General features: G+C 48.1%; 1 protein-coding gene across 1 annotated transcript in view; it reads left to right on the top strand.

The window, feature by feature from the left end:
* Positions 1-19,097: 19,097 nt before the first annotated feature.
* Positions 19,098-26,398, top strand: part of LOC137427337 (uncharacterized) — a 385,725-nt gene continuing 378,424 nt past the window's right edge. The window contains exon 1 of the mRNA XM_078777386.1: positions 19,098-19,179. The gene's annotated coding sequence lies outside the window, so the exon portion shown is untranslated. The remainder of the gene's footprint in view (positions 19,180-26,398) is intronic.

A 26,398-nucleotide genomic window follows, 5' to 3' on the forward strand; every position in this document is an offset into this window, starting at 1 on the left:
CTTGACTTTTATCAGCATATAAATTGTGCTGTATGTATGGATGTGTCTTAGGCATAGATGATATGGAACATAGTAAAAACAATCTTGCTGAATTCAACTATTGTGAGTTTTAAAACAGAATGCATTGTGAATCTTAAAACCAAGGGGCAGACGTGAAAGTGCTGTTATGTTTTTTACACTCAGAACACGTTGTTACGTGTACCTGCAACATATTTTGTTAATCTGCCACACCTATATTGGCATACTGGTGTCAGTAGTATTCACTAGTTGCATGAAATGGATGAGCAATAGTTAAGGGGGCATACAACCACTTATTTGGATATTTTCTACAAAAGTAGGGGTTTCAATAAGTGGTAGCTGTACACACGGGATTTATCAAATTCAGTTATGGAGTTTAAACAAAGTTACTGATAAACAGAAGGGAAATGGATAGTAAATAAATTCTTCAATGCTGGGTAAATTTAATGAGATATTACAAAGACTTATAAGAGCTATTGTTCTTCCTTATAGCAGTGGGAAAAGAGAGAATTAGATCCAACATAATGAATCTATAAATGAATGTGATAGGGATAATATCCTCAATTTGTGTTAATTATTTGATTGTGGGTAAAGGAATTATTTTATCGTAATGGATTGTTAACAGCAGCCTGCAATGTCCTGAGAGTGTGCATCCATGTAATTAGAAATCCCAGATTTGTTTTTACAAACAACATTTTGGTAGAGGTCTTATGTGGACGAGCACTTACTTGGTAGATAAATAAATAAAAAAGGTACTGCATGTTGGCAGCCACTTTTGCGGCCATTTAGGAAAACAAATTGAGAGGAAATTGTAGTTAAATAAGTAATTTACACATGGCTATTTGTAAAAGGGAAGTTATTGCGATGGGAAACATTTCTGAAGGTTTATTAACGTCTTATAATATGACGTGTCAAGGCAAACTATTGGATGGGAAAATTAGATCTGGTTATAGAATGAATTTATTGACCCCTTGAAGTTAATTCTTCAAATCATTGTTGCACTGGCATTTTGAGTTCACATTGGACATAGTTTGGTCAGCTTTGGTTAACACCTTTGGTTGTGGTATTTTGGAACGAATTCACAGACCATAGGGAGTTGATAAGAATGGAAACAAATATGGACCCCGGGAGATAGGGGCATCAGGATAAGGCAAATCATCAGATTTATGTTACATATTAAGGGATTTTTCTTTAGTCACATTTTAAGAAGTTTGTTAGTTGGTATATAATGTTCAATGTCATTGACATATAATTATGTTATGGGTATGGACATATACAAGGGGTAGCTCACATGTTTTACAATGGCAACATGAATACTAAGATTCAAAGATTGAATCAAGTGATGTTGCAAATGAATACAGTAGATTTCTCTAGTTTGTTAAAGTAAGGGCATAACAAAATGTTGTGAATTGTGTCCGTTGTACAAGATCGATGAACTCATATCACCACAAGTTACACTGTCAAAGAAAAACAAAAAGTGAGGAGGACTATGCTAATAATACATTATGCATAGTTTGTGGAATATGCATGAGTTTAATTATCGAATTATATTGTTACGGTACGCGGTTAAGGATGGTATGTTTGCCAACCGGAGGCTCCGCAACCGAACAGATGTTCCCCGACTCAACCCGATTCACCCAAACGTTGGCCGTATCGCGCCACAGATATTCAATGTGGAAAAGACTAAGACGACGAATGCAAAGAGGAAGAAGAAGAAGACGTACAGAAGAGTAACGGGGTTTATTATTATTTACACACACATAAGCAAAAAGAGCAGTCACGGGTATTTACAGCGGACATGAAAAAGCAGGTAACACAGTGCAAATTACTAGCTTATACTGACTTAGTTTACTACCCAGAACAGCACGACCAGAACAAACTCACGTACGCAAATGGATGGAAGGGTAGGAATGGTTTGGAGGGATGAGCAGGTGGGATCACAAGGCACAGCGAGCAGGTCCACTCCGGGCGGGAAGCGAGGAGCCGGCAGCTCCTTGTATTTGGCTTTACAGCGCACGCCGGCAGCTCCTTGTATTCGGCTTTACAGCGCACGCCGGCAGGGTCACTCGGCTGGTTGAAACGGGGCTGGTTGAAGTGGCTCTTTGTCAAAGGCTTTTCGTATCTCTCACACAACTCCGGTGCAACTCTGAACTCTCTCCCGGTGGACTGCCGACCCTCTTACGCACCTGGACTCATCTGCCGTATCTCTGGTGTAGCTTGTTCCAGCGATCGTCGCACCCTTCTCTCATACCTTCAGTGCGGGTGTGACACGCCCCCCTCGGTTTTGGTACCGCCCTCCCCCCCATGCTCTGTTTCGTGACCTTGTATGGTAATCCCACGGGCTTGTCTCCTTATTGGGGCATGGCACCGACGGCACGCCCCTCGTGGCGAGCCACGGGCTTGTTTCCTTATTTGGGCATGGGGCTGAACAGCCCCGCCCTTCGTGGCACGCCCTGGGCTTGCCTCTCCCTGGCGACCCCGCCCCTCCTGTTCAAACAGAGCACGGAGCACATATTCACTATCGCAGCGAAATGAGAGGGCGTGCATCCCACGCTTGTGAACTGCTTTACCCACAGATGGAGAGTTTGGCTGGGAAATGGAATGATTGAAGGGGAGCTATTCTTAATTGATTCGGTGCAATGGAGTGTCATTCTAATGGAAGACAAGGCCTTACTCTAAAACACATAATAAGATATAAGCTACTGAACAAGGGTTTTATCGTGTCCTTCAATGTGGTGTTTCATGGAATAACTACCGGGACGCCCTTTTTACCTTTACACAACTCTGGAGGCAGGAGGGGCCATATTCAACAATGTTCATCACCATTTCCAATATAATACAACACAATTAAAAAAATGCAATCCTCATATCCACAACAATATGAACCTGAAAGCAATTGTGGATGCTATTCTTAGTTTAGTAGTATAAAACACATACCTGATTTGAATATTATTCGTGTGAAGTTGTTATAAAATATAGTGATTTCATGTTACAATGTACCCCATCTGATTCAATCTGTGTGGAGAGCAGATATAAATGTGGCTAAGTAAAGGAAAGACAAGACCACATCCCAAATGGAGTGATAACGACATCTGGGAAGAAGTTTGAGAAAGGAAAATTTGTGAAAAATGAAGTTAATCCTGGCATACACCCTCTTTCTCAAAGAATGATGAAGAAATACTCCTTTGTAAGATGGATGTATACCTTCACCAAGGGAAAATTATGTGACCATTTGTCTGGGTCACACTGCAACATATGGAAAAGGGCGATCACTTACTTTTGTTCGAATACCTCGAACAGTCATCACATCAGCAATTGCAGGACGACGACATTTTACCTGCAACTTCTACGGGATACGGTGACGTGTGTCATTACTTCACCAACTTCCGGGGAGCCAGCATGGAGCTGCAAGCGAACGGCTGCGCCTTTTCCTTCACAACAGCTGTGCACGATTCTGCTGTGTGCTCCTGGTATGGACCATGGACAATTGAGTACCATGGTCCCAACATCATCATTGTGGATGCATCCGGCATCCCTGCTCCACATCTTGCTGGCAAATCAACATCACATCAACACTTGCTCCATGCTCACGATGAGTGAGGAGGCAAGTCGACTACAACTGGATGGAGGCCTTGTTCAAATCTACTATGGCTCACAGCAAGAGTGGCAAGGATGCTGCATGGAGAGCAGGGTCAGTCTATGACTCTGCCCAGCTATCACAACAGCAGAAAATCCTACGCAAATAGTGTAGGTGCTATGAAGACATCAGAAGAAAAATGTTTCATGCTGGAATTTCAAGCACAAGTGATCAGCCCCGTTTTTCAAACAAAGAAAGTCAATATTTGATTGAAGGCAAACGTTTTGCCAAATGTTGCAGATGCTTTATTATTTTAATGATGAACTGAAATTATTGCGTTTTGGTAAAGGTGAAATGTTTTGTGATCTTTATGCAAATGAGTTGAATTGAATTATCAACATAGAAAGAGTCAATGAACAAGGAAATGTATTGTGATCAAAATTCTTCCAGAATGACGGTGTATGCCTTAGGAAATTGAATTACCAAATTGGTGGTTTGAATATTTAATGTGGTAATGTTTAGATTAATGGTTAATATAAACATAAAAGAAAAATCCGGGGACTGTTGTGGAATAAATATTCTTATTGACAATATTGCTAGAATATATCTCAATGTGATCTTGTGTAAAGTGGAATATGTTTTACTTTACAAATGAGCCAAAAGCATGGGACTAGAGCAATATAATTAAAGACAGCATGTGTGCAGTTCAAAATAGACTCTGTTCCATTTATGGAGTCAGAACAGAAGTGTGCTATTGATAGAAATAGCTTTTGTCATCTTTGACAAACCCAAGTGCTGGGCAAATTCTCCCTCAAACAGGTCATAGGAATTGACCTCTTGAACAGAAATAATGTAGTGCTCTCAGTCTCCCAACATAGAAAGCTGGCCAAAGGAGCCAAATAAGGCTTTTTGGATAAAGGAGTTTGTTCCTATATAACCAAGAGAAGTGTGCAACTGAGAGAGAGTGAACTGGGAGAGTGACTGAAGAGGAGTGAACAACTGAAGACCAGTTGACCTGATCAACCAACTGGAGACTGGTCAACAACTGAACGAGGTTCAACAAAGACCTACAGAAGGAGCTACAGCCATGACCGGCAGAACAACGTCATTAATATCTAATTAGTACGTTTATAAATACAGCAAAACTCTCAAAAGTCAATAAAACACTGTTGTGTTAAACGAGTTTCTTGGAAGTTTGTGTAGTCATTTAGTAACAAAGAAATTAGTCAACAGCGCTATTGAGGACTGTGCCGGGGACTCCTTTTTGAACGAACTGTGCGGAAACATCTGATCATGGAAAAGCCTTTTGATACAGACTGCGCCACGAACTGCCTTTCGCATATGAAGAGAGAGAGAGAGAGAGAGAGAGAGAGAGAGAGAGAGAGAGAGAGAGAGAGAGAGAGAGAGAGAAAGAGAAAGAGAGAAAGAGAGAAAGAGAGAGAGAAAGAGAGAGAGAGAGAGAGAGAGAAAGAGAAAGAGAGAGCGCGTTTGGTACGCTATACGTTTATTACGTAGTCAGCCTCCCAGTCCCCCCCGATATATGTAAGGTCTGCTTGCGGTCAACGACACACGGCGCGCTGCCAGCCTGCTGCCTTCCTCCATCACCACCATGGCACGAGTCGGGACCGGATGAGGAGCCTGGACACCTGCCTGGATCTTCCCCCCTACCAGCTACCATCCCGTGTGAGTGTGTATGTTTGTCCGGGGTCATAAGTTAAGACTGTAGAGGTAAGACTGCCCTGTGCTCTTCTTCTTCTTCCCTCCTGTACATTCTTTCCTTTCGTTTCCTCTTTGGTTTTGTACATAATTAATAAACCACTCTTTGTTCTTCTTGTTTTCTGGGTTTCCTTTTATTCGATCGATTGCGTCTTTTCTCAATTGAGTACCTGTGGCACGATTTCGGAACCGCTCAGAATCGGGTATAGTATTTGTTAATGGCCCGAGTTGCGGCTCGCTTCGCTCGGCGTATCCATTAACGCTGCGGCTCGGGTGGGAGTTATTTCCTCACTTTACGGCCGGTGGTAGTACCTAGGTACAAAGACTAATTAGGCTTACAACCCTACTTACCACCGACCGGAAGTGACGTCATAACTTCCAGGACTTGGGACGGCCAGCTTAAAAGGACAAGGGGATTAACCCCCCTTTATAAGGAGAGAGCCGACCCCCGAATCCGCAACAATGCATACATACATACATACATACATACATACATACATACATGCACTCAAACATACTTGCACACATACATACTGTTATGTTTGTGGGGGGTAGGCAATGCAATACCTTGGTCCATGGTATTTTTGGCTTCTACCGACTCCTCTCCAGCCTTGCTCCCTCAGCTCTCTCTGGGCTCTGTCCCCCAAATATTCCTACAGGTCGCACAAGATCTGCCAACAACCCTCTTATGGTTAAACTGCCAAAATATAGGCTCTCTGCTCACCTCCACTCCTTCATCCCTCTTTTCTCCCGCCTCTGGAACAAACTCCCACACTCTCTTCAATACCACTCCTCCCTCCAGGTCTTTAAAACAGCTGTTCACCACCATCTCTCATCTTCCCCCATCCAAAACCTTGATCTTTTCTACCCCTGCTAATTCACCCCAGATCCACTTTTTTGAAATACCAACTTCCTTCCTGGATGTCCTTGAAGTGTCCATGTGTTTTATACTTCTCCCGCCCCCCTTCCCACGCCTCCTTCCCCCAAGCCATCCACCTCCAACAGATCTCCCGATGTCCCTGCTCTAAAATGTTGTGTTTATGTGCTTCCCCTTCTCTCCCCCATATTATCTACCGCTCCCCTCATTATATGTTTTATGTGTTGGTTTGATTTTGTGTGTGATTAATGTTAGCTATTTCACGAGCCTCGATCTTGTATCCAAAAAAAAAAAAAAAGCCAAAGAGTTACATTTTCATGGCATCAGACCACACACTATTTTGCTTCATGCTCTGAGTCTTTCACGTATCTTTTTGTAAACTCCAGGCATGCTGTGATGTGCCTTTTCCTCAAGAGTAGCTTCTATCTGGCCACTCTCCCATAAAGCATCGATTTGTGCTGTGTTGCAGAAACTGTTGTTCTTCTTTTCTTTTCTTTTTTTTCCTTTTTTGTATGCTGAATCGAGGCTCGTGAAAGAGCTAACATTTACTTCGCAAACAAATCAACCAGACAAACAAAATATATAAAAAGAGGGAGCGGAAGACAAGATGGGGAGAGAAGGGGAAGCACACAAACACAACATTTGAGAGCAGGGAGTTGTGTGGGAGAGAGAGGGCTTCGGGGGAGGAGGCGTGGGAAGGGGGGGGGGGGGAGAAGTACAAAACACAAGGACACCAAGGACTTCCAGGACAGAAGTTGGTATTTCCAAAAAGTGGAATTGGGGTGAAATTAGCGGGGATAGAAAAGATCAAGGTTTTGGATGGGGGAAGATAAGAGATGGTGGTGAACAGCTGTTTTAAAGCCCTGGAGGGTGGAGTGGGATTGAAGACAGTGAGGGAGTTTGTTCCAGAGGCGGGAGAAAAGAGGAATGAAGGAGTGAAGGTGAGCAGAGACTGTTGATTTTGGCAGTTTAACCATAAGAGGGATGCAGGCAGATCTTGTGCGACCTGTAGGAATATTTGCGGGACAGAGCCCAGAGAGAGCTGGGGGGGCAAGGCTAGAGAGGAGTCGGTAGAAGACGGAAAGACCACCAACCTGCCTGCGGTGAGTGAATGAGAGTCCCTTGGAGTTAGCTTCATCGCGGGAGATTCCAATGATTCTGAATGCTTTGGTTTCAACAGCGTGAAGACGAGCTAGGTGTGAGGCAGGACCACCAGCCCAGAGGGGAGAGCAGTATTCCATTGAGCTGCGGATGAAAGCCTTGTACGTGGTGAGGAGCTCAGGTGTGCCAAGGAAGGACTTCGCACGACGGAGGATGCCCAGTCGGCGACTGGCTTTGGAGGCCAGATTTGAAATGTGGTTTTCCCAGGAAAGATCATGGCAGATAGTGAGACCCAAAAGCTTGAGTGACAGAACTTCTTGGAGAGGATTATTCAGAAAGTGGATGGGAGGGTTGTCCAGTCGGTCTTTTTGGAGAGACATCGTAAGAGTGTGAGATTTGTCAGGATTGAAAGACGTGTTCCACTTGTTTGCCCAGTCTGATTTTGTCCAGGTCTGCAGAGAGTGAAGAGGCTGCAGACTGCCGATCTGAGGGATGAAGAATGGAGCGACAGAGAGCAGAGTCATCAGCAAAGAGATAGAGAGGATTTTCAAGAGAGTCAGAGAGATCATTGATGAAGACCAGAAAAAGCACAGGGCCCAGAACACTGCCTTGGGGAACTCCAGCCTGAGCAGGAAGAGGAGATGAGAGAAACCCATTCAGGGCCACACGTTGACTTCGACTAGAGAGGAAGTCCGCCAGCCATGCGTGGAGATTTCCATGGATACCAAAAGAGGAGAGTTTGGTGAGCAGAGCGGGGTGCCAGACCGTATTGAAGGCACGTGATATGAAATATGTTAGGTTCTAGGCAGGTTCTACCATCTTAGTCAAGGAACTCTGGAGTGTGTTTCTTTCTAAATCATTTCCAATCAATTGAATTGGCCGCATGTGGACTTTATTCAAGTTGTAGAGACATCTCAAGGACTATCAAAGGAAATTGGATGCACCTGAGCTCAATCTGGAGTGTTTCATAAAGCGGTTGAATACTGTAGCATCAATGTCTCAACAAACGTCGAGCGCATTGTGGCGGGAGATTCAACTGATTTGCAAACCTCGACATTTTTGGAAAACACAGAGTGTAGCCAATCAGAAAACCAAAGTTTCCTTTTTTCTGGAAGTATTATGGCGGCCATCTTGGATTTTCAAAAATGACCACTTTAAAATGGGTATTTCTTTAAATCTTGGCCATTAAACCACCCAGGGTCATCATTTTAACAGCGAAACATACATTTTCATCAGCAAAGAATGCAATGGTACCAAGTATAATGTGGTACAACCACTTTTAGGACCATTATGCCTTTTGTCAAACCATTTTCCTTGGTATTTTTGTCGGATCAAGGTGTACAACACGTACAAACATGAAATGTGTCAATACTGTAGTGCTGGTGGTGGTGGTGGTTGTGTTTATAGGTGGTGGGTCCCTTCTCTGTATTTGCAGGTTCCTGTCGGTGCACATCATGAGTGACAGAGCCAAAGTTGGTCAAGTTACCCATCAAACGCAGGAATCCATGAACTCGGAGCTGTGTATTCTGAGCCAGTCTGATGATGCGAGGAAAGGAGCACTTGTGGAACAGCACAGAATAGACTCGGATCAGCGTCTGTTGGAGACGGTTCAACAGAGAGCCAGTTTGTTTGATGGCGATTATGGTCAAGTGCAAAATCGACTACCAGACTGCAAAAAAGAAAAAAATTCAACAGAGAAAGTGACATGGCACCGAACTTGCAACTCCAATGCAACGACTAACGACCAGATACATTGTGCCAGAGACCACAAAAACCACGCATTATCAACTGGATGCGACGGTGCTAAAAAAGCGTCGACAGAAGAAAGGAAGCACCGAGATAGATGAGTCTGAGACATCTGCTTCGCCATCTTCACCACCGTTCACATGGTCATTCACACTGGTCAGAACATTGATGTCACTGGTCGTAAGCTCCATGAAGACTACATGTCAGAGTGAATGAACTTATAAGTGCCAGTGAAGATGTCAGCTTATGGGTACCAGTGAAGAAAGAGAACAACAAAATTACATGTCTGCAAAGAAGAAAATCGCTGTGACACTGCAAGACAATACTGGAGATCTGAAGTAGACCAAGGATCTGGAAGGACAGCTTCCGGTCCTTGTCAGATCAAGCAGAGTCATTGATCAGAGACACGCCATTGGAAAGTACGAGTTCACTCTGACACCAAGGGCACACCCCTCCTTCTCCTCCTCTTGGTGCTCTTCAGCAGCACATCCTAAGAGAATGTAGTATGGGGTCAGGCAAATCGTGTATGTAGTTATAGAGCAAAGAGCAAATATATACTTTGGGAGGGGGGCACGCCCTCACCACCCCCCCCTCCCGTAAACCCCTTAGGGGCTCATTTCTTTAATGCTGTGAACAAACTTTGGTACATCATGGGTGTTGAAGGTTGTGGTTTAGCGGTTGCCGAAGATGATAAGAAGAGGCCATTTCGTTGGGTACAAAAGGTTGTTTATTGTACAGAAATCTCCAGCAACTGCTAGCGAACGGAAGTCGTAACGGCTTATATAAAACCAAGCACCCTCTTCGGAGGGCGTGGCTCCAACAGCCGCGCATGCGTCACGACGACACAACCAAACGCCCGTGTGCGTGGGTTAGACCAAACCCATCGTAATGGTAACTGTCACATGCGGATAAGTGAATAAGGTAACCACTACATGCGCCCCCCCAGAAGGCACGCCACGGGCGTGTACGTAGTTCGCGGGTGGAACAGAGCCGGGCCGCGGGTGGAACAGAGCCGGGCCGTGGGTGGAACAGAGCCGGGCCGCAGGTGGAACAGCGGTAGCACTTGTGGTTGCAGCAGTAGGAATTGCGGGAGTGGCGAGCACCAGTGCGCGCGAAGGTAACAAAGCAGCCATGCGTGCGCAAGAGATGAGCAGCATCAGCCTCGGGATCCGCCGTAGGAGCAGTAGTAGGAGTGGTGAGCAGCAGTACTCGGCCTGTGTGCGCGGAGGCGACGAAGTAGCAGTACTCGGCCTGTGTGCGTGGAGGCGACGAGCAGCGGTACCCGGCCTGTATGCGCGAAGGCGACGAAGTAGCCGTGCCCGGCCTGTGTGCGCCAACGCCCCATAACGGCGTTCCTTCAGAGGGTCCCGGAGCGGGTTCGCCCCTCTAGTCGTAGAGGAGGAACCGAGCGCGATGCGCGAACCACATGGCCGCTTGCCGTTGCTAAAACTCCAGCAGTTCGAGTTTAGGTCTTGCGGAAGAAATTGCGGTCGCAATCCTGCCGTGTTCATTCGGCCCCCGAATATGTTCGGGGACAACGGGGTCACCAGTTTAGCGGTTGCCGAAGACGATAAGAAGAGGCCATTTCGTTGGGTACAAAAGGTAGTTTATTGTACAGAAATCTCCAGCAACTGCTAGCGAACGGAAGTCGTAACGGCTTATATAAAACAAGCACCCTCTACGGAGGGCGTGGCTCCAACAGCCGCGCGTGCGTCACGACGACACAACCAAACGTCCGTGTGCGTGGGTTAGACCAAACCCATCGTAATGTTAACCGTCACATGCGGATAAGTGAATAAGGTAACCGCGACATGTGCATAAGGTAACCACTACAGTGGTCAAGTTTCTTCGAAATTGCTTGTGTAGTTTCTGAGAATAAATGAAATATCGATTTTGGGGGTTAACCACCCCCACCGGTGGAGCCCCTTACACTCAGATTTTGTTTATGCCGTGAGCAAACCTTAGTCACAACATAACAAATATCATTTGTTCTAAGTTTGGTCACAATCCCATTAGCGGTTTTGGAGAAGAAGTTACAAGTGTTTACGGACTGACAGGCGACGCGCGATCACTTGAGCTCACAGAAACGTTCCAGGTGAGTTAAAAACGAATCACAAGTGAGTTATAGCTACAACATGTAAGTACGATAGTTGGTTATAAAAAGCACACACATAATTGTTTCACACGTGAAAACGTTTCTGCCACGTTTCTGCCGTTGGTCGACATACAATATCACAGCGAATAATTTATCGTCGAAAATAGGGAATGGGGGGTGGGGGGGGGGGGTAATTTGGTAATTTGACCCCCCCCCTCTGGATCCACTAATTGGGTGATTCATCAAAGTGTGTCCTATCAGAGCTCGTACACAGCGGCACAGCCACACTCTCAGCAATGATAAAAACCAGCAGGGGCACTGCATCAGCGGCACAACCGCATTCTCAGCAATAATAAAAACCAGCAGGGGGCACTGCATCTGCGGCACAACCACATTCTCAATGATGATACAAACTAGCAGGGGGCACTGCATCATCGGCACAGCCACATTCTCAACAATGATTCAAACCAGCAGGGGGAACTGCATCAGCAGCACAGCCACATTCTCAACAATGATACAAACCAGCAGGGGCACTGCATCAGCAGCACAACCACATTCTCAGCGATGATACAAACCAGCAGGGGGCACTGCATCAGCTGCACAACCACATTCTCAACGATTATACAAACCAGCAGGGGGCACTGCATCATCGGCACAGCCACATTCTCAACGATGACACAAACCAGCAGGGGGCACTGCATCATCGGCACAGACACATTCTCAACGATGATACAAACCAGCAGGGGGCACTACATCAGAAGCACAGCTACATTCTCAACGATGAAACAAACCAGCAGGGGGCACTGCATCAGCAGCACAGCCTCGCTTTCATCAATGATACAAACCAGCAGGGGCACTGCATCAGCAGCACAGCCTCGCTCTCAACAATGATACAAACCAGCAGGGGGCACTGCATCAGCAGCATAGCCTCGCTCTCAACAATGATACAAACCAGCAGGGGGGCACTGCATCAGCAACAGAGCCACATTCTCAACGATGATACAAACCAGCAGGGGGCACTGCATCAGCAGCACAGCCTCGCTTTCAACAATGATACAAACCAGCAGGGGGCACTGCATCAGCAGCACAGCCTCGCTTTCAACAATGATACAAACCAGCAGGGGACTGCATCAGCAGCACAGCCACATTCTCAACGATGATACTGTAGTGCGGTGCTATGCGCACGACTTGTCTTGCCAATAAAGGAAGCAACAACGTACGTAACCAAAAGCGTCTTTATTCGAAGGATCAAACTATAGCACTGCCGTGCTCGGGACTATGAGCCCCGTGTATATCCCGAGGCCACGCCTACCCCTCGGGCGTGGCCAACACCCTCTTGGTGCGCGGAATGATGTCATCGCGCCAGCGAGCCATCGTGTCTGCCACACGCGCCCCCCCAGAATTCCCGCGCACCTGAAGGGTCAGTTTGCGGGGCAAACGGATGACCCGGCCGAAGCGCCCTCTGGCGGGTGGCGGTGTCTGGGATGCCGGGATGCCACCGGCTGCCCCTGGGATGGGTGCGGGGCCGGGGGGCGGCGGCCGGCGGGGTTGGGCGGTGCCGGGGGTCCGCCCGCTGGGCGGCGGCCCCGACGCGGGGGCTGAGCCACTGGCGTGGGGTGGTCCACGTCGAGGTGGGCCGGTTTGAGGCGGTCCACAGAAACGCGGTCAGGAGTACCGCCGATGTCCAGGGTGAAGTGCTTCGCCCCGGTCTCCAGCATGCGGAAAGGCCCGTCGTACGGGGGCCGCAGCGGTGTCCGGTGGGCATCGTGGTGGACGAACATGTACTCCGCCGTGCGAAGCTCCGGGGCGACGTGCGTTGGCGGGCACCGTGGTGTGCTGTCGGCACAGGGGCGAACCTCTGGGCGGTCTCCTGCAGCACGAAGCGCTGCTGCGCCGCGGACCATGGTACCGTGGAGTCGGGGAGGACCTCGCCCGGCAGCCGCAGCGGTTGTCCAAAGACCAACTCTGCCGCGGATGCGTGCAGGTCGTCCTTGGGCGCCGTCCGGAGGCCCAGCAGGACCCAGAGGAGCCTGTCGACCCAGCCGCCGTCGCGGAGGGTGGCCCGGAGCGCGGCCTTTAAGGAGCGGTGGAAATGCTCGCACAGGCTGTTGGCCTGGGGGTGATAGGCCGTGGTACGGTGCAGCTGGACACCGAGCCCCCGCGCGACTGCCCCCCAGAGCTCTGAGGTGAACTGGAGGCCGCGGTCAGACGAGATGTCCGAGGGGGCGCCGAACCGGGCAACCCAGGTGGCGATGAACGCCTACACGACGTCCGCCGCCGTCATCGCCGCCAAAGGCACGGCCTCCGGCCACCGGGTGGTGCGGTCCACCATGGTGAGGACGTGGGTGAAACCCTGCGAGGGGGGCAGAGGTCCCACCAGGTTCACGTGAACGTGGTTGAACCGACGTTCCGGCACCGTAAACGGGGCCAACGGGGCCTGGGTGTGGCGGTGCACCTTCGCGCGCTGGCACGCGAGGCACGTCCTGGTCCAATCGCGGACGACCTTCCGGAGGCCATGCCAGACGAACTTGTCAGCGACCAGCCTCTGGGAGGCCTTCGTGCCCGGGTGGGACAGGCCGTGGATGGCGTCAAAAACCCGGCGCTGCCAGCCCGCGGGCACGATGGGGCGCGGCCGCCCGAGGGAGACGTCGCACAAGAGGGCCGTGCCCACGCCGTCGAATGGCACCTCGGTGATGCGGAGGCCCGTGACGGTGGTCCGCAAGGCCTGGACGTCGGGGTCGGTGGTCTGGTCCGCCACCATCCGGGCATGGTCGATGTCGAGGTGGACCGCATGGGCGACGGACCGGGAAAGGCAATCCGCCACCGGGTTGTCCTTCCCCGCGACGTGCCGGATGTCCGTTGTGTACTCGGACACGGCCGAGAGGTGACGCTGCTGCCGGGCCGACCACGGCTCGGCGACCTTGGCCATCGCGAAGACCAGGGTCTGGTGGTCGACGAAGGCCGTGAACGAACGGCCCTCGAGCAGATGGCGAAAGTGCCTGACCGCCAGGTGAAGCCCGAGCAACTCGCGGTCGAAGGTACTGTACCGGCATTCGTGCGGGCGAAGCTGCCGGCTGAAAAATGCCAGCGGTTGCCAAGCTCCACGCACCCATTGCTCGTGCACCGTGCCCACCGCGTAGTCTGACGCATCGGTGGTGAGGGCGATCGTTGCATCGGGCGCCAGGTGCGCGAGCATGGTGGCGTTAACCAAGGCGAGCTTCGCGCATGCGAACGCCACGTCCATCTGCTCTGTCCAAACGACGTCACCTTTGCCCGGCTTCCCCCGGAGGGCCTCGTGCAGGAGGCGCAGGAGCTGGGCGACGCGGGGCAGGAACCGATGGTAAAAGTTCACCATGCCCAGGAACTCCTTGAGCCCCCTGATCGTGTGGGGGCGCGGAAACCCCTTGACCGCCTCCAACTTTGCTGGTAAGGTGATGGCCCCGTGCCTGGTGACGTGGTGCCCCAAAAAGTCGATCTCAGCGACACCGAAGCGGCACTTGGCGGGGCTCATGATCAGGCCATGCTGGCCCAGGCGTTCGAAGAGCACGCGGAGATGGCGGAGGTGCTCCTCACGGGACGCGCTTGCGACGAGGATGTCATCCAGGTAGTCATAGACGAAATCCAGGTCGTGCAAGACGCTGTCCATCAGACGTTGAAATGCCTGAGCCGCATTCTTCAAACCGAAGGGCATCCGAAGGAACTCAAAGAGGCCGAATGGCGTAATGACGGCCGTCTTCGGGATGTCCTCCGGCCTGACGGGGACCTGGTGGTAGCCGCGTATGAGGTCCACCTTAGAGAAGCAGGACATTTTCGCCAACCGGGCGGAAAAGTCTTGGATGTGGGGGACCGGGTAACGGTCGGGGGTGGTGGCATCGTTGAGGCGGCGGTAGTCCCCGCATGGCCGCCATCCCCCGCCAGGCTTCGGCACGATGTGTAGCGGCGACGCCCAAGCACTCTTGGAGCGCCGCACGATGCCCAGCCGCTCCAGCATAGCGAACTCCGCTCTTGCCACCGCAAGCTTCGTCAGTTCGAGGCGGCGGGCCCGGGCATAGACCGGTGGCCCGACGGTGGGTATGTGATGTTCCACAACGTGCATCACGGCCACCGCCGAGAAGGTGGGCCGCGTGAAGGCCGGGAAACTGGCGAGGAGGCGGGTGAACTCATCCGCTGCCGGAAGCGTACAAACCAACCTCGCCGGGACCGAACCGCTCAGCAAGCCACTTGGCGAGCCGCTCGGTGAGCCGCTCAGTGAGCCGCTCAACGAGCTGCTCAGCGTGCAAACAAGCAAGCTGAACGTTTCGGCCTGGACGAGGCATCTGTTCTTCACGTCTAACAACAACCCGTTTGCACAGAGGAATTCCGCACCGAGCAATGCCATGGGCACTCCGGCGGTTACGAACGACCACTTGAAGCGTTACCCTCCGAACCGCAGGGAGAGGCAGCGCTTCCCGAAAGTGCGTATGGGTGTTCCGTTGGCTGCAAGCAACACGGGGCCCCGGCCCGCGGTTCGCTTGTCAGACGTAGAGGCAGGGATAACGCTCACCTGTGCACCTGTGTCACATAGGAAGCGGCGCCCGGACAAGGTGTCCGTTATAAAAAGAAGGCTGCCGGAAAGGCCAACGCTCAAAGCCGCTATCGAGCGTAGGCCCGGGTGTTTCCGGACTTGCCGAACGAGCACGGCGGGCAACACTTCTTTGCCTTGTGGCCGAACCTGGCGTGGAAATGGCACCAGGCTTGTGGCGGGTGTGGCGGAGGCCGTGGCTTTCGCGGCGGTTTTGGGTGGGGCGTGGCGGCGGCCACGAGGTGTGCATCAGCCTCGGGATCCACGAGGTGTGGTGCATCAGCATCAGCCCCGGGATCCACGACGGCCGCACAAAAACTCGCCCGCGTGTCACACGCCGCGAAAAACTTGTCGGCCTCGACGGCCAGCACGCAGGGTTCCTTTATTTTGGAACCGGCCAACGCGAGGCGTACCTGGGCTGGTAGCTGGCGTAAAAAGAGCGCCCGGAATAAAAAATCCGGTGCTTTGTCCCCCAGTAGCGACAGCATGTGGTCCATTCGGACCGATGGTTGCGTGTCGCCGAGGTCGGGAAGGTCCAAGAGACAGTCGGCCCGTTCGTGCTCTGTGAGGCCGAACGTGGCGATGAGGCGACGCTTGAGCGCCTCATACCTGTGGTCGGCCGGTGGGTTCCGCAGGACGGACATGACTCGGGCGGCTGTGCCGGGCCCGAGGGCGGCGATGATGTGGAAATAGCGCGTCTCGTCCACCATTATGCCTCGAAGCTGGAACTGGGCTTTGGCCTGCATGAACCACATCTCAGCCTGAGCCTCCCAAAACTCAGGGAGTTTCACCGCTACCGCGTTGCTGCTTGTCATGGCACGTTCTGTAGGTCAGCGTCGGCTGAACTAGTCGGAGGTCTCCAATGTAGTGCGGTGCTATGCGCACGACTTGTCTTGCCAATAAAGGAAGCAACAATGTACGTAACCAAAAGCGTCTTTATTCGAAGGATCAAACTATAGCACTGCCGTGCTCGGGGCTGTGAGCCCCGTGTATATCCCGAGGCCACGCCTACCCCTCGGGCGTGGCCGACACCTTCTTGGTGCGCGGAATGATGTCATCGCGCCAGCGAGCCATCGTGTCCGCCACAATACAAACCAGCAGGGGGCACTGCATCAGTAGCACAGCCTCGCTCTCAACAATGATACAAACCAGCAGGGGGCACTGCATCAGCAGCACAGCCACATTCTCAACGATGATACAAACCAGCAGGGGGCACTGCATCAGTAGCACAGCCTCGCTCTCAACAATGATACAAACCAGCAGGGGGCACTGCACCAGCAGCACAGCCACATTCTCAACGATGATACAAACCAGAAGGGGGCACTGCATCAACAGCACAGCCTCGCTCTCAACAATGATACAAACCAGCAGGGGGGCACTGCATCAGTAGCACAGCCTCACTCTCAACAATGATACAAACCAGCAGGGGGGCACTGCATCAGCAGCACAGCCTCGCTCTCAGGATTGATACAAACCAGCAAGGGGCACTGCATCAGAGGCACAGCCACATTCTCAGGATTGATACAAACCAGCAGTCACAGGCTGCACCCATGACCCAACAACAACTAAACACAAGAAATATGCCGTGCATAGCACGATACTTGTGAAATCCCTAAAATAAGTTGTTGGCCGATGATGAACTAAAAAATATTTGGTGCTTGAATTCAGTGACCATACATGCAAATCCTCTTAAAATTTCAAGTTAATTGGATGAAAATTGAGGATTTTAGAAATTTGACAAAGTTGGTGACCTTTGGCCTATGTTGGCCGATTGACCTTTTGACCCCAAAAACAATAGGCTTCTTGCTTATGACCAACTCTACCATTTGGTGAAGTTTCGTGAAGATCGGTTGAACGTTGTGACCTGAAGGCGACTGACATACAGACAGACAGACAGAATAATGCACAAGACCAACCAATATACTTGAAAAATCTTCGATTTTTACAAGTAACAAAGGAACAGACAGACAAACAATAAATATGTCGTGCTGAGCACAATACTTGCGAAATCCCTAAAATAAGTTGTTGGCCTACGATAACCTCAAAAATACTTGGTGGTTGAATTCAGTGTCCAGATATGCAAGTCCTCTTCAAATTTCAAGTTAATTGGATGAAAATTGAGGATTTTAGAAATTTGACAAAGTTGGTGACGTTTGGCCTATGTTGACCTATTGACCTTTTGACCCCAAAAACAATAGGCTTCTTGCTTATGACCAACTCTACCATTTGGTGAAGTTTCGTGAAGATCGGTTGAACGTTGTGACCTGAAGGCGACTGACATACAGACAAACAGACAGACAGAATAATGCACAAGACCAACCAATATACGTCCTTGAAAAATCTTCTATTTTCACAAGTAACAAACAAACAGACAGACAGACAAACAATAAATATGTTGTGCATCGCACAATACTTGCGAAATCCCTAAAATAAGTTGTTGGCCTACGATGACATCAAATATACCTGGTGGTTGAATTCAGTGACCATACATGCAAATCCTCTGAAAATGTTGTCAATTGGATGAAAATTGAGGATTTTAGAAATTCGGCCTATGTTGACGTTTTCACCAATGTTGACCTCAAAAATAGTTGGGGGTTGGATTCAGCGAACAGATATGCAAATCCTCCTGAAATTCCAAGTCAATCAGATGAAAAATGAGGATTTTAGAAATCTGGCCTATGTTGACCTTTTGGCCTATGTTGACCTCAAAAATAGTTTGGGGTTGAATTCAGTGACGAGATATGCAAATCCTCTTCAGATTTCAAGTTAATTGGATGAAAATTGAGGATTTTAGAAATTTGACAAAGTTGGTGACCTTTGGCCTATGTTGACCGATTGACCTTTTTACCTCAAAATATATATAGGATTTTGTCGGACTACGAACTCTACCATTTGGTGAAGTTTCGTGAAGATCGGTTTAATATTGTGACATGTAGTCAAGTATAAGCGAGCGGACAGACAAACACACAAACACACAAACTGGAGTGATCAACACACTTGCAATTTATTTATTCATTTTCTCACCAGGTAACAAACAAACACATAAACCGGAGTAATGAAGATACTTGTCCAATTTTTTTTTTGCCAAATGGGTCAACACTCAACAACCACATGTCCACAACCATCGGTGATTCTGGACTCTCAAGTGACGTTCCAGCACCATTGGCATCGGAATGAATCTTCTCTCCAGGTCTTCAAGAAATCTGGTGAAAGGTGCATCCTCCAGCTTGGCATGTCGGACCTCCTTTTTTCCTCCTCGTTTTTATTCACGATTGAATATTTTTGTGAATAAAACTTTAAAACTGGAAGTAACGATCTGGTAATACCCGATGGGGGAGAGATAACTATCGAGAGGGATTCGATAGAGGTAACATGTAATAGAAAACAGAAGAAGAAGAAGGCATGCAGTTAGAGGAAGAAGAGTCGGCGCTGATCAGACGTGGATCCGGTTCACGGGGAATGTGCGGTGACGGAAACCTTTTCACAAAGTGAGTCGTGACCGTGAGTAGAGGAAGAATTGTGCAGATTTGGGGTTTTAAACATTTTCGTGGGTAGAGGAAGAGTTGTGGAGATTTGGGATTTAAAATATATTCGTGTGGAGAGGAAGAGTTGTGGAGATTTGGGATTTAAAATATATTCGTGAGGAGAGGAAGAGTTGTGGAGATTTGGGATTTAAAATATATTCGTGAGGAGAGGAAGAGTTGTGGAGATTTGGGATTTAAAATTTATTCGTGAGACGAGGAAGAGTTGTGGAGATTTGGGATTTAAAAGATATTCGTGAGACGAGGAAGAGTTGTGGAGATTTGGGATTTAAAATATATTCGTGAGAGGAGAGGAAGAGTTGTGGAGATTTGGGATTTAAAATATATTCGTGAGGAGAGGAAGAGTTGTGGAGATTTGGGGTTCTAATCACCTTCGTGAGGAGAGGAAGAGTTGTGGAGATTTGGGGTTCTAATCATCTTCGTGAACAGAGGAAGAGTTGTGGAGATTTGGGGTTCTAATCATCTTCGTGAGCAGAGGAAGAGTTGTGGAGATTTTGGATTTAAAATATATTCTTCGTGAGTGGAGGAAGAGTTTTTGAGATTTCCGGGTTTTTTTTGTACACAGAATGAGAATCGAGGCTCGTGTAAGACCGAACACATTGAACATGAAAACATGCACAGACACATAAAACATGCAATGAAGGGAGCAGCAGACAAGAGGGAGAGAGACGGAAGCACTCAAGCACAACAACAGAAGAGAACAGGGTCGTCGGTAGATCTGTGGAAGGGGGAGGGCTGGGGGAGGAGGGAGGGGTACATGGTACTAAAGTCCCTGTATAGAGAGATTTGCGACATGAAGAGTCCGAAAAAATTGGTCACGTGGTCTGTGGACGCCATGTTGTTTCCTGTCTGATCTTCGCGTGTTCTGGCCTTGCATTGAATACATTCGAGGAACGCTCTGTTTTATTGTTTGGCTTTGTTTGTTGTCTTTAATAATACCTTTTTTTTTTTTTTGTATACTGAATCGAGGCTCGTGAAAGAGCTGACATTTACTTCACAAACAAATCAACCAGACAAACAAAATATATAAAAAGACGGAGCGGAAGACAAGAGAATGGGAAGCACACAAACACTTGAGAGCACACAACATTTAAGAGCAGGGAGATGTGTGGGAGGGAGAGGGCTTGGGGGGAGGAGGCGTGGGAAGTGGAGGGGGGGGGGGGAGTGGGAGAAGTATAAAACACAAGGACACCAAGGACTTCCAGGACAGAAGTTGGTATTTCAGAAAGTGGAATTGTGGTGAAATTATCAGGGATAGAAAAGATCAAGGTTTTGGATGGGGGAAGATAAGAGATGGTGGTGAACAGCTGTTTTAAAGACCTGGAGGGTGGAGTGGGATTGAAGAGAGTGAGGGAGTTTGTTCCAGAGGCGGGAGAAAAGAGGAATGAAGGAGTGAAGGTGAGCAGAGAGTCTTGATTTTGGCAGTTTAACCATAAGAGGGTTGCAGGCAGATCTTGTGCGACCTGTAGGAATATTTGTGGGACAGAGCCCAGAGAGAGCTGGGGGGGGGGCAAGGCCAGAGAGGAGTCGGTAAAAGACGGAAAGACCACCAACCTGCCTGCGGTGAGTGAGTGAGAGGCCCTTGGAGTTAGCTTCATCGCGGGAGATTCCAATGATTCTGAATGCTTTGCTTTCAACAGCGTAAAGACGAGCTAGGTGTGAGGCAGGAGCACCAGCCCAGAGGGGAGAGCAGTATTCCATTGAGCTGCGGATGAAAGCCTTGTACGTGGTGAGGAGCTCAGGTGTGCCAAGGAAGGACTTCGCACGACGGAGGATGCCCAGTCGGCGAATGGCTTTGGAGGCCAGATTTGAAATGTGGTTTTCCCAGGAAAGATCATGGCAGATAGTGAGACCCAAAGGTTTGAGTGACAGAACTTCTTGGAGAGGATTATTCAGAAAGTAGATGGGAGGGTTGTCCAGTCGGTCTTTTCGGAGAGACATCGTAAGAGTGTGAGATTTGTCAGGATTGAAAGACATGTTCCACTTGTTTGCCCAGTCTGATTTTGTCCAGGTCTGCAGAGAGTGAAGAGGCTGCAGACTGCCGATCTGAGGGATGAGGAATGGAGCGGCAGAGAGTGGAGTCATCAGCAAAGAGATAGAGAGGATTTTCAAGAGAGTCGGAGAGATCATTGATGAAGACCAGAAAAAGCACAGGGCCCAGAACACTGCCTTGGGGAACTCCAGCCTGAACAGGAAGAGGAGATGAGAGAAACCCATTCAGGGCCACACGTTGACTACGACTAGAGAGGAAGTCCGCCAGCCATGCGTGGAGATTTCCATGGATACCAACAGAGGAGAGTTTGGTGAGCAGAGCGGGGTGCCAGACCGTATCGAAGGCATGTGATATGTCAAGTGAGACAGCTCTAATTTCCTGTTTGGCATTGAGGACATCCATCCATTGCTGAGAAAGCAGTAGCAGCATGTCCAGAGTAGAGTGACCAGGTCTGAAACCAAATTGATGATCAGAGATTAAGCCATTGGAGAAGAGGAAAGATTTCATATCTGAAACAATGATGGATTCCATGACTTTACTGATAATTGAGAGAAGGCTGATTGGTCTGTAGTTGCTGGGATCTGTTTTTGCACCTTTTTTGTGCAAAGCGGTGATGTTGGCAGATTTCCAAGCAGATGGCAGATGACCTTGAGCAAAAGAGAGTGTGAAGAGAACAGAGAGAGGGAGTGAAAGAGCGGAAGAACAGGATTTTAGGACCCGTGGGCTGATGCCGTCAGGTCCAGTTGCAGAATCAAAGTCGAGGGTTGACAGAAACTTTTCCACCTTGTCAGGAGGAAAGGACACAGAGTCCAGGAGCAGCTGGGTACGACTGGGTACGGTGGGTACAGAGAGGGATGGGTTTGGGACACAAGATTTAGAGGCAAACACAGAGTTGAGGCATTCAGCTTTTTCACTTGCGGAGTCAGCCGTGTGGCCGTTTGAGGTGAGGGAGGGGATGGAGGGGGAACAAACACCAGAAACAGATTTGACCAGATGCCACCAGGGTTTGGAAGAGGGAGACAGATAAGAGAGTTTTGTCCTGAGAACGGAGAGATATTGTTTCCTGGCTCTCCTGAGGGTGGACACACACTTGTTTCGGGCTTTGTGAAAGGAAATGAGATTTTACTTCCGTTGGATTTGCTTTCCAGGAGACGAAGGCAAGTTGTTTCTGGGCAACAGCCTCACCACAAGATTCCGTGTACCATGGACGCGAGGAAGGGCATGACAACTGAAGATGAGATGGGATAAATCTGTGCATGAGAGAGCAATTTACTTTGGAAGAATTCCCAGGATGAGTTGATGTCAGAGGTGGTAGAGAAGGGAGACCAGTCCAGATGATTGATGGCTGCTTGATGCAATGCCTTGATGCAATGCCAATGCCAAAAGATGCAATGCCATCTCGCCATCTCTTCTTTGTGCCATAGCTGAGCCTCTTCTCGAGTTCTCCAAACACATGTTTTGGCATCCGCTGACCCCAAGTGGCCAAAATGACCAAGCCAACGTGGATGTGTTTCTTCAACTGGTGATACTTGATCACTCCGTGGATGGGCCGAATGCAACGATTATGGAAAGGTTTCAGGTGCCTCACATGTTCTGCTTTGATGGTCCATGCCTCGTAACCATAAACCAGAACTATTTAGACCACATCATGACACACAGCTTGCTTGGTTGCTGCGGACAGATTGCTCTTCTGAAAAATGGGCTTTTTCAAACTCCAAAGGCCCTTGCAATTTTAGCAATGCTGTGCAACACTTACAGTCACGTGAAAAAGTAAGTACACCCCATGTAAAGTTTTGACTTTTTCAACATATTTCAACATGCAGCTATTTTATCTTCATTTCAACAATATTGACAGATAAAGGTGATATAATATAACAAATATCATGAAACATTTACATGTTGTAGTCCATTGTATAATTTAAATAAACATAAATGCATATTTTGCATGTGGAAAAAGTAAGTACACCCCTACATTTATCACTACTTCAAATACCTAAAATTAGAATCAGGTGCACCAGCTCAGGTGCAAATGATTAGAACATCGTTGGAGAGGATCCTGGAGGAACCTGTCTTATTTAAACCTCAGACTTTTAGTTTGGTTTATTCTTTGTTGTTGAAGTGTGCGGCGTCACCATGCCGAGATCAAAAGAGCTCTCTGAGGCCTTCAGAAAGAAGGTTATAGATGCCTACGAGTCTGGGAAGGGCTTTAAAAAGATCTCTGAACAATTTGAAATCAATCATTCGACTGTCCGGAAGATCAGCTACAAGTGGTGAAGATTCCAAACAACTGCCAACTTGTTCAGGCCAGGCCGCCCGAGCAAGTTCAGCCCGAGAACAGACCGGAAGATGCTGAAAGAAGTCTCGAAGAACCCCAGAATGTCATCACGGGACCTACAGGTCGCTCTTGCCACTGTTGATGTCAAAGTGCACGAGTCTACTATTAGAAAGAGGCTGCACAAATTTGATCAACTTGGGAGGTGTGCTAGGAGGAAACCTTTGCTGTCCAGAAAGAACATCAAGGCAAGACTAAAGTTTGCCAATATACACCAAGGCAAAGACCAGCACTTCTGGAACAATGTGCTCTGGACAGATGAGTCAAAGGTCGAGCTATTTGGCCACAGTACCAGAAAACATGTTTGGCGAAAACCAAAGACAGCATTGACCACAAGAACCTGATACCAACAGTAAAGCATGGTGGTGGAAATATTATGGTTTGGGGCAGCTTTGCTGCATCAGGGCCTGGGCAGCTCACCATCATAGAATCCACTATGAATTCTTCATTGTACCAGAGGGTGCTTGAGGATAATGTGAGGCCATCTGTCGGAAAGTTGAAGCTCAACTGAAGGTGGACCTTGCAACATGACAATGACCCTAAACATACCAGAAAATCCACCACGGAATGGCTGAAAAGAAAGAAATGGAGGGTTCTGGAATGGCCAAGGCAAAGCCCGGATCTAAATCCCATCAAGATGTTGTGGGGGGGATTTGAAACGAGTTAGTCTAGGCAAGAAATTCAAAAATGTGCTTATTTAAGCTGCATGAGGCATTTTTGAGGAAAAGCAAACAAATAGGTTTTTCTGAAAGGGATTTTCATGCTGAATATGAATATCTTGTTTGTGTTTCCCAAAATTGCCTAATTAGGTCATTAATTAAGGTCAATAAGTGCAAAATTCAAGTTTTCACAGAAATTATTTTATTTTTAATATCCAATACAGTGGCGAAAAAGTTTATCGAGTATCTATCATATTAAGCCATATATCGTATGTCAAAGATTTGAATTTAATGGAAAATGTGAAAAATGTTTGCTTCTGAAGAGAATATCTCCGTAACGGTTGGACTTTTCATGCATTACCATATGGGCTTAACCCCATCTAATTTTGATATGTCAATGCACTAGTGAAATGGTTTTTCTGGCTTCTTCTTTTTGTCTCCAAAGGTGAATTACTATGGAACCAGTTATAAGCCTGAAGCGCCAGAGAGAGGTATCCTTTGAGCTGTGTATCATATGTCAGCTGAGTGGTCGAGCTGAAGATGAGCCGTTTAACCAGACCGAACGGGGCTTAACTACCGTAAAAGAAGCAAAGGAGATGAGGAAGAAGCTACGGAATGATGACTATAGGGCTGCCGTTGACAGGCTGACATCGCTCTTCGCAGAAAATTCAGAACCTGCGCCAGAACTCAAGTGGCACAGAGTGTGTTATTCAAAGTACACACATAAGAACAATATTAATGCTAAACTATCCAATGAACAGCGTGTAATGAACAGTAGGCCTACTGATGAAGGTAGACCAGAACGATACTTGTGCAGCTGTTGTAACAAATGGACTGGAAGTTATGCATTTTCTGTCAAGACCCGAAAAGCAAGAAGACAACGAGTAACGTATCTACTATGAATATGAGTTCAAACATATATAATAATGCAAAATATGTTCATGAGGTATTTGTACGCATTGCAGATACAAATGACTTGGTTGCAGCTGAAGGATGTTATCATTCAAATTGCCTGAATAAATTCTATAGAGATGCTAATAGAGCCAAAAGTGATAACAAATCGACTGACTTGGCCATAGTTTGGCTCTGTCAAGGACTGAAACATTCTGCTGTGAAAGGTCATGCTCTTGAACTTTCCTCTGTGCTTGAAAGATACAAAGATCTTTCCAGCAAGGCAAACTGCGAAATACCGTTGTCGTTTCTTAGCAGGATTACAACTTTCAAAGATACTTTAGTGTGGTTTGTTAGTAACAGTTATGAATTTGTAGTCATGCGCAATGCAATACCATCCAAGAGACAAACCCTCTTAGTTCCAACAATATTCTATCATGTACCTGTGTCAGAGACAGTAAATGAGCCTGTCCAAGAAACTATTCCGATTTTCAAACCAGATGATGATGAGTTTAGGTCCATAGTTCATGCAGCACTGAAACTTCGAAGTGATATATTGTCACACCCAGCCTTCAAGGGTGCAAATGTAACTGAAAAAGCTGAAGTAGCTAGTATCCATCCATCTGTAAATATGTTTGTTAATATCTTACTTGGTGGCCAGAATCATATTGATCAGGATTTTAATGATCATGACAGCAACGAAGTCGATGCAATCAAGAAGGCAAGAGTCCTTAGCATTGGGCAAGACATGGTTTATGGCGTTTGTGGGGACAAGAAAGCCCCACCTAAGCATGTTGGTTTATGTCTTACTTTGCATCAAGCAACACGATCAAAGAAACTAGTCAACCTATTCCACAATGCTGGTCACATTGTTAGTTAAAGCAGGATTCTTCAGTTTGATACAGCGATGGCAGAGACTACATTACAACAACTTGATCCACAAACTGGGGCAGTAGTTCCAACAAATTTGGTTGCTGGTAGGTTTGTTCATTTTTCTGGGGACAATCTTGACATTAATGATTGTACCTTGGATGGTAAAAACACATTTCATGCAACCCAACTTGATGCATGGCAGAGGGGACCTGCTGGCGACAGTGCACTTGAGAATATTCAACCATCAAAGACTACGACTCTAAAGATTCCAGCATCATTGGAAGAAATTCACGAAACTAATGCTACCAGAGGTGGCACTCGTCCAGACTTCGGTGACGTAGAAATAAATTGGTTTCATCCAACAGAAGAATATCAAAACAACCTCGAAGCTAGTTCTGCACGTGACATGGCATTTCT

This window comes from Myxine glutinosa, chromosome 5 (assembly GCF_964187855.1).
Source record: "Myxine glutinosa chromosome 5, kmMyxGlut1.1, whole genome shotgun sequence".
NCBI classification, from domain to species: Eukaryota; Metazoa; Chordata; class Myxini; order Myxiniformes; family Myxinidae; genus Myxine; species Myxine glutinosa.